The sequence below is a fragment of the Artemia franciscana genome, unplaced genomic scaffold (assembly GCF_032884065.1).
Source record: "Artemia franciscana unplaced genomic scaffold, ASM3288406v1 Scaffold_3010, whole genome shotgun sequence".
Taxonomy (NCBI): Eukaryota; Metazoa; Arthropoda; class Branchiopoda; order Anostraca; family Artemiidae; genus Artemia; species Artemia franciscana.
In genome coordinates, this window is record NW_027063720.1 from 19,184 (window position 1) to 27,615 (window position 8,432).

Sequence of the window (8,432 nt, forward strand, 5' to 3'; positions counted from 1 at the left end):
CGGTCGTCATTTATATCCCCCTGTTTCCCCCGGGTCGTCATTTATACTCCCTGTGTCCCGGTGCTTTGTTGATTGCTAATCGAACATTCCTTTTGTCCTGGTCGCTTTCTCTTTGAGTGTCGTCATTTATTTTTTTCTTTTTTAGTTCTTTTAGTTTTTACCTTTTTTAGTTTTTTTTAGTTTTTAGTTTTTTTAGTTTTTTACCTTTTTTTAGTTTTTTTAGTTTTTTTTAGTTTTTTAGCTTTTTTATTTTTTTTATTAGTTTTTAGTTTTTTTGTAGTTTTTGCCTTTTTTTTAGTTTTTTTAGTTTTTTAGCTTTTTTATTAGTTTTTAGTTTTTTTTGTAGTTTTTGCCTTTTTTTAGTTTTTTTAGTTTTTTAGCTTTTTTATTTTTTTTATTAGTTTTTAGTTTTTTTTGTAGTTTTTGCCTTTTTTTTCTCTTTGAGTGTCGTCATTTATTAGTTTTTTCCTTTTTTTTTAGTTTTTTATTGGTTTTTACCTTTATTTTAGCTTATTTTTCAGTTTTTTCCTTTTTTTTAGTTTTTTTTATTTTTTATTTTTTTTAGTTTTTTACCTTTTTTTAGTTTTTTTAGTTTTTTAGCTTTTTTACTTTTTTTATTAGTTTTTAGTTTTTTTTGTAGTTTTTGCCTTTTTTTAGTTTTTTCAGTTTTTTTTTTAGTTTTTTATTGGTTTTTACCTTTATAGTTTTTTTAGTTTTTTAGCTTTTTTATTTTTTTTATTAGTTTTTAGTTTTTTTTGTAGTTTTTGCCTTTTTTTAGTTTTTTCAGTTTTGACGTCACCTGATCCAGTTTTTTCAGGTGACGTCACCTGACACATCCATCCATCCATCCATCCACAGACAACTTATTTTTATATATATAGATATATATATCTATATATATAAAAATAAGTTGTCTGTGGATGGATGGATGGATGGATGTGTGGATGGATGTGTCAGGTGACGTCACCTGAAAAAACTGGATTAGGTGACGTCAAAACTGAAAAAACTAAAAAAAGGCAAAAACTACAAAAAAAAACTAAAAACTAATAAAAAAAATAAAAAAGCTAAAAAACTAAAAAAACTATAAAGGTAAAAACCAATAAAAAACTAAAAAAAAAACTGAAAAAACTAAAAAAAGGCAAAAACTACAAAAAAAAACTAAAAACTAATAAAAAAAGTAAAAAAGCTAAAAAACTAAAAAAACTAAAAAAACTAAAAAAAGGTAAAAAACTAAAAAAAATAAAAAATAAAAAAAAACTAAAAAAAAGGAAAAAACTGAAAAATAAGCTAAAATAAAGGTAAAAACCAATAAAAAACTAAAAAAAAAAAGGAAAAAACTAATAAATGACGACACTCAAAGAGAAAGCGACCAGGACAAAAAACTAAAAAAAAAGGCAAAAACTACAAAAAAACTAAAAACTAATAAAAAAAATAAAAAAGCTAAAAAACTAAAAAAACTAAAAAAAGGTAAAAAACTAAAAAAACTAAAAACTAAAAAAAAACTAAAAAAGGTAAAAACTAAAAGAACTAAAAAAGAAAAAAATAAATGACGACACTCAAAGAGAAAGCGACCAGGACAAAAGGAATGTTCGATTAGCAATCAACAAAGCACCGGGACACAGGGAGTATAAATGACGACCAGGACACAAGTAAAAAAAAAAATTAACAAAACTAAAAAGAAGGTAAAAACTACAAAAAAACTAAAAAGAAAAAAAAACTAAAAACTAATAAAAAAACTAAAAAATCTAAAAATCTAAATAAACTAAAAAAGAAAAAAAAAGGAAAAAAATAAAGGAGAAAAACAAAACTAAAAAACGAATGTATATACAGACCGGTACACCGGGATACAAATGACGACCGGGACACAGGGAATATAAATAACGACCGGGACACAGGGACACAACTACAACGGGGACACCGGGGGAAACAGGGGGATATAAATGACGACCGGGACAAAAAAACTAAAAAGAAATAAAAACTAAAAACTAATAAAAAAAACTAAAAAATCTAAAAATCTAAATAAGCTAAAAAAGAAAAAAAAAGGAAAAAAATAAAGGAGAAAAACAAAACTAAAAAACGAATGTATATACAGACCGGGACACCGGGATACAAATGATGACCGGGACGCGGGACACAGGGAATATAAATGACGACCGGGACACAGGGACACAACTACAACGGGGACACCGGGGGAAACAGGGGGATAACCTGACAATCTATTTATATGCAAAGACAATGGGACAGCAAAGAATGTTGTATATTCGCAAGTTTTACGTAGTTAAAACCATATATATATATATATATCTATATTCACAGGTGGGACATAGGGACACAACTACAATGGCGCGTAACTATTATGGCGCGTAACGACTTACGCGCGCGGGGGGGCTTGGGGGGGGCGCGAAGCGCCCCCACCAACTAGGTGTTGGGGTGGCGCGAAGCGCCACCCCAACAGCTAGTATATATATATATATATATATATATATATATATATATATATATATATATATATATATATATATATATATATATATATATATATATATATATATATATATATATATATATATATATATATATATATATATATATATATATATATATATATATATATATATATATATATATATATATATATATATATATATATATATATCTATATTCACAGGTGGGACATAGGGACACAACTACAATGGGGCGTAACTAATATGGCGCGTAACGACTTACGCGCGCGGGGGGGCTTGGGGGGGGGCGCGAAGCGCCCCCACAAACTAGGTGTTGGGGTGGCGCGAAGCGCCACCCCATTTTTTCTTTTTTTCTTTTTTAGTTTATTTAGATTTTTAGATTTTTTAGTTTTTTTATTAGTTTTTAGTTTTTTTTGTAGTTTTTACCATTTTTTTAGTTTTTTTTTAGTTTTTTTTTTTTACTTATGTCCTGGTCGTCATTTATACTCCCTGTGTCCCGGTCGTCATTTGTGTCTCGGTGCTTTGTTGATTGCTAATTTATATTATATTTATATTTATATTTTTTATATTTATTAATATTTTTTTAGTTTTCTTTTTCTCTTATTTTTCAGTTTTTTCCTTTTTTTTAGTTTTTTCTTTTTTAGTTTTTAGTTTTTTTTAGTTTTTTACCTTTTTTTGGTTTTTTTAGTTTTTTTAGTTTTTTAGCTTTTTTAGTTTTTTTATTAGTTTTTAGTTTTTTTTTAGTTTTTGCCTTTTTTTAGTTTTTTCAGTTTTTTTTAGTTTTTTGTTTTTTACCTTTTTTTATTTTTTTTTAGTTTTTTAGCTTTTTTAGTTTTTTTCTTTTTAGTTTTTTTTGTAGTTTTTACCTTTTTTAGTTTTTTTTCTTCTTTTGTATTAGTGTGAAATAATTCAGACGTCATATGCGGACAAACACGACGTCACACGACAGACAGACAGACAGACATAACCCAGAAAACAACTTATTTTTATATATATTTATTCATATTTTTTTAGTTTTCTTTTTCTCTTTTATTTTTCAGTTTTTTCCTTTTTTTAGTTTTTTTCTTTTTTAGTTTTTAGTTTTTTTTAGTTTTTTACCTTTTTTTAGTTTTTTTTAGTTTTTTTAGTTTTTTAGCTTTTTTAGTTTTTTTATTAGTTTTTATTTTTTTTCTAGTTTTTGCCTTTTTTTATTTTTTTCAGTTTTTTTTTAGTTATTAGATTTTTACCTTTTTTTAGTTTTTTTTAGTTTTTTAGCTTTTTAGTTTTTTTTCTTTTTAGTTTTTTTTGTAGTTTTTACCTTTTTTAGTTTTTTTCTTCTTTTGTATTAGTGTGAAATAATTCAGACGTCAAATGCGGACAAACATGACGTCACCTGATCCATCCACAGATCCACACACAGACAACTTACCTATAATACCTAGATCAACTCTGCAGACGAAATGAATGCTTGCCTGAAAAATTCTAATTTATGGGCACACGTAAAAACATTTTTATTAATATTTTTTTAGTTTTCTTTTTCTCTTATTTTTCAGTTTTTTCCTTTTTTTTAGTTTTTTCTTTTTTAATTTTTAGTTTTTTTTAGTTTTTTACCTTTTTTTAGTTTTTTTAGTTTTTTTAGTTTTTTAGCTTTTTTAGTTTTTTTATTAGTTTTTAGTTTTTTTTTTAGTTTTTGCCTTTTTTTAGTTTTTTCAGTTTTTTTTAGTTTTTTGTTTTTTACCTTTTTTTAGTTTTTTTTAGTTTTTTAGCTTTTTTAGTTTTTTTTCTTTTTAGTTTTTTTTGTAGTTTTTACCTTTTTTAGTTTTTTTTCTTCTTTTGTATTAGTGTGAAATAATTCAGACGTCATATGCGGACAAACACGACGTCACTCGACAGACAGACAGACATAACCCAGAAAACAACTTATTTTTATATATATTTATTCATATTTTTTTAGTTTTCTTTTTCTCTTTTATTTTTCAGTTTTTTCCTTTTTTTTAGTTTTTTTCTTTTTTAGTTTTTAGTTTTTTTTAGTTTTTTACCTTTTTTTAGTTTTCTTTTAGTTTTTTTAGTTTTTTAGCTTTTTTAGTTTTTTTATTAGTTTTTATTTTTTTTCTAGTTTTTGCCTTTTTTTATTTTTTTCAGTTTTTTTTTAGTTATTAGATTTTTATCTTTTTTTAGTTTTTTTTTAGTTTTTTAGCTTTTTAGTTTTTTTTTCTTTTTAGTTTTTTTTGTAGTTTTTACCTTTTTTAGTTTTTTTCTTCTTTTGTATTAGTGTGAAATAATTCAGACGTCATATGCGGACAAACACGACGTCACACGACAGACAGACAGACAGACATAACCCAGAAAACAACTTATTTTTATATATATAGATATATATATATATACTAGCTGTTGGGGTGGCGCTTCGCGCCACCCCAACACCTAGTTGGTGGGGGCGCTTCGCGCCCCCCCCAAGCCCCCCCGCGCGCGTAAGTCGTTACGCGCCATAATAGTTACGCGCCATTGTAGTTGTGTCCCTATGTCCCACCTGTGAATATAGATATATATATATATATATATATGGTTTTAACTACGTAAAACTTGCGAATATACAACATTCTTTGCTGTCCCATTGTCTTTGCATATAAATAGATTGTCAGGTTATCCCCCTGTTTCCCCCGGTGTCCCCGTTGTAGTTGTGTCCCTGTGTCCCGGTCGTCATTTATATTCCCTGTGTCCCGGGTCCCGGTCATTATTTGTATCCCGGTGTCCGGTCTGTATATACATTCGTTTTTTAGTTTTGTTTTTCTCCTTTATTTTTTTCCTTTTTTTTTCTTTTTTAGCTTATTTAGATTTTTAGATTTTTTAGTTTTTTTTATTAGTTTTTAGTTTTTATTTCTTTTTAGTTTTTTTGTCCCGGTCGTCATTTATATCCCCCTGTTTCCCCCGGTGTCCCCGTTGTAGTTGTGTCCCTGTGTCCCGGTCGTTATTTATATTCCCTGTGTCCCGGTCGTCATTTGTATCCCGGTGTACCGGTCTGTATATACATTCGTTTTTTAGTTTTGTTTTTCTCCTTTATTTTTTTCCTTTTTTTTTCTTTTTTAGTTTATTTAGATTTTTAGATTTTTTAGTTTTTTTATTAGTTTTTAGTTTTTTTTTCTTTTTAGTTTTTTTGTAGTTTTTACCTTCTTTTTAGTTTTGTTAATTTTTTTTTTACTTGTGTCCTGGTCGTCATTTATACTCCCTGTGTCCCGGTGCTTTGTTGATTGCTAATCGAACATTCCTTTTGTCCTGGTCGCTTTCTCTTTGAGTGTCGTCATTTATTTTTTTCTTTTTTAGTTCTTTTAGTTTTTACCTTTTTTAGTTTTTTTTTAGTTTTTAGTTTTTTTAGTTTTTTACCTTTTTTTAGTTTTTTTAGTTTTTTAGCTTTTTTATTTTTTTTATTAGTTTTTAGTTTTTTTGTAGTTTTTGCCTTTTTTTTTAGTTTTTTGACCTGGTCGCTTTCTCTTTGAGTGTCGTCATTTATTAGTTTTTTCCTTTTTTTTTTTAGTTTTTTATTGGTTTTTACCTTTATTTTAGCTTATTTTTCAGTTTTTTCCTTTTTTTTAGTTTTTTTTTATTTTTTATTTTTTTTTAGTTTTTTACCTTTTTTTAGTTTTTTTAGTTTTTTTAGTTTTTTAGCTTTTTTTACTTTTTTTATTAGTTTTTAGTTTTTTTTTGTAGTTTTTGCCTTTTTTTAGTTTTTTCAGTTTTTTTTTTAGTTTTTTATTGGTTTTTACCTTTATAGTTTTTTTAGTTTTTTAGCTTTTTTATTTTTTTTATTAGTTTTTAGTTTTTTTTGTAGTTTTTGCCTTTTTTAGTTTTTTCAGTTTTGACGTCACCTAATCCAGTTTTTTCAGGTGACGTCACCTGACACATCCATCCACACATCCATCCACACATCCACAGACAGACAACTTATTTTTATATATATAGATAGATATATATATATATATATATATATATATATATAAATATATATATATATAAATGCCGTGAATTGTTTCACCAATTTGTCGTTGATATGTATGCTAAAATTGAATCAGAACGTTTGCTACATATCCGCCAGAATCAGACCAAGCTCCGCTCTGAACAATACATTCGTTTGCGAGATGCAGTTATAAATGACGGTAATACCACAAACGTTGGAAGATTAACAATTTTACCTTCGTCATATGCTGGCAGTCCCCGTCATATGCATGAATATGCTCAAGATGCTATTGCGTATGTTCGTCTCTATGGTCGTCCAGATTTATTTATTACATTTACATGTAATCAATCTTGGGACGAGATACTGCAGCTTTTACTTCAAGGACAATAGGCGGTTCATAGGCATGACATTACGGCCCGTGTCTTCCGGCAAAAGTTGAAATCACTGATAAACTACATAGTAAAACTTGAAGTGTTTGGGTCAGTGCGATGCTGGATGTACTCAGTGGAATGGCAAAAACGAGGTTTGCCACACGCACATATACTAATCTGGCTACATAAAAAAATTACTTCGAACGAAATTGATGATGTGATTTCCGCTGAAATACCTGATAAAAATGTCGATAAGGGGTTACATGATATTATTGTAAAAAATATGATACATGGATCTTGCGGTGCACTGAACGAAAATTCACCATGCATGGTCAAAGGAAGGTGCACAAAGCAATATCCTCGACTTTTAGTATCAAACACAATTACTGGCAATGATGGTTACCCACAATATAGAAGAAGATCTACTGAAGATGGCGGTAAAACAGCAATAATAAAGAAGCGTAACGGTACCACCATCGAAGTAGATAACCAGTGGTTGTTCCATATTCCCCATTATTATCAAAAACATTTAATGCACACATAAACGTTGAATACTGTAACTCCGTAAAGGCAATCAAATACATATGTAAATACGTCAACAAAGGCAGTGACATGGCAGTTTTTGGCTTGCAGCCCGAAATCAAAGATTTCGACGAAATCGTACAATATCAGGCTGGAAGATACATAAGCAGTAATGAAGCTGTTTGGCGAATTCTTTTATTTCCGATACATGAACGTAGTCCAGCTGTTGTTCACTTAGCGGTACATTTACAGAATGGTCAACGTGTTTATTTCACGGAAACCAACGTGCAACAAAGAGTCCTGAATCAACTGGATACAACATTAACAGCTTTTTTTTCGCTTTGCAAAAATGATTTTTTTGCAAAAAAACTGCTGTATACTGAAGTGCCTTCGTATTACACGTGGAATACTAAAAATAAAGTATTTGAACGTCGAAAACAGGGTAAGTCAGTCGACGGCCAACCTACCATCTTCAAAGATACCACGATAGGAAGACTCTACACCGTTCACCCCAATCAACATGAATGCTTCTTTCTACACCTGCTTTTGGTGATTGTACCCGGTCCGACATCCTTTGAGTATTTGAGAACTGTAAACGGTACTATACATGACACTTACCGTAGCGCATGCCAAGCTCTGAATTTATTGGAGAATGACCAACACTGGATAACTGCATCAATGACGCGTGCGGAACGTCAACCCCAAGTCAAATTCGTGCATTGTTTGGCATCATTTTAACAACTTGCTCTCCATCAGCTCCTACAGAGTTATGGAAAAAATATAAGTAAAAAATGTCCGAAGATATACTCCATCGAAAACAGTTAGAGACGTCAGATATGACTTTTGATTTTACATCAGAAATTTATAACTACACTTTAGTTATTATAGAAGATTTGTGCGTACGTATGGCAAACAAACCTCTTCAGGATTTGGGAATGCCTTCACCTAACCGTATCGCTGCTGTTTCGACATGTGTAGAATTGGATCGTGAACAAAGTTACAGTACGAGTGATCTATTGTCGTATGTACAAAATAACATTTCCAAGTTAACGTCGGAACAAAAAGACATTTATGATACGATAATGCATTGTGTCGATAACAACGTTGGAGAAATTTTCTTTTTGGATGCGCCAGGAGGTACTG

At 29.2% G+C, this 8,432-nt stretch overlaps 1 long non-coding RNA gene across 1 annotated transcript; it reads right to left on the minus strand.

The window, feature by feature from the left end:
- Window positions 1–354: 354 nt before the first annotated feature.
- Window positions 355–6,418, minus strand: LOC136043108 (uncharacterized). Its single transcript, XR_010621549.1, has 2 exons — window positions 6,072–6,418; window positions 355–573 (listed from the first exon to the last, which is right to left on the minus strand). It is a non-coding gene; the product is annotated as an uncharacterized LOC136043108 (long non-coding RNA).
- Window positions 6,419–8,432: the final 2,014 nt, after the last annotated feature.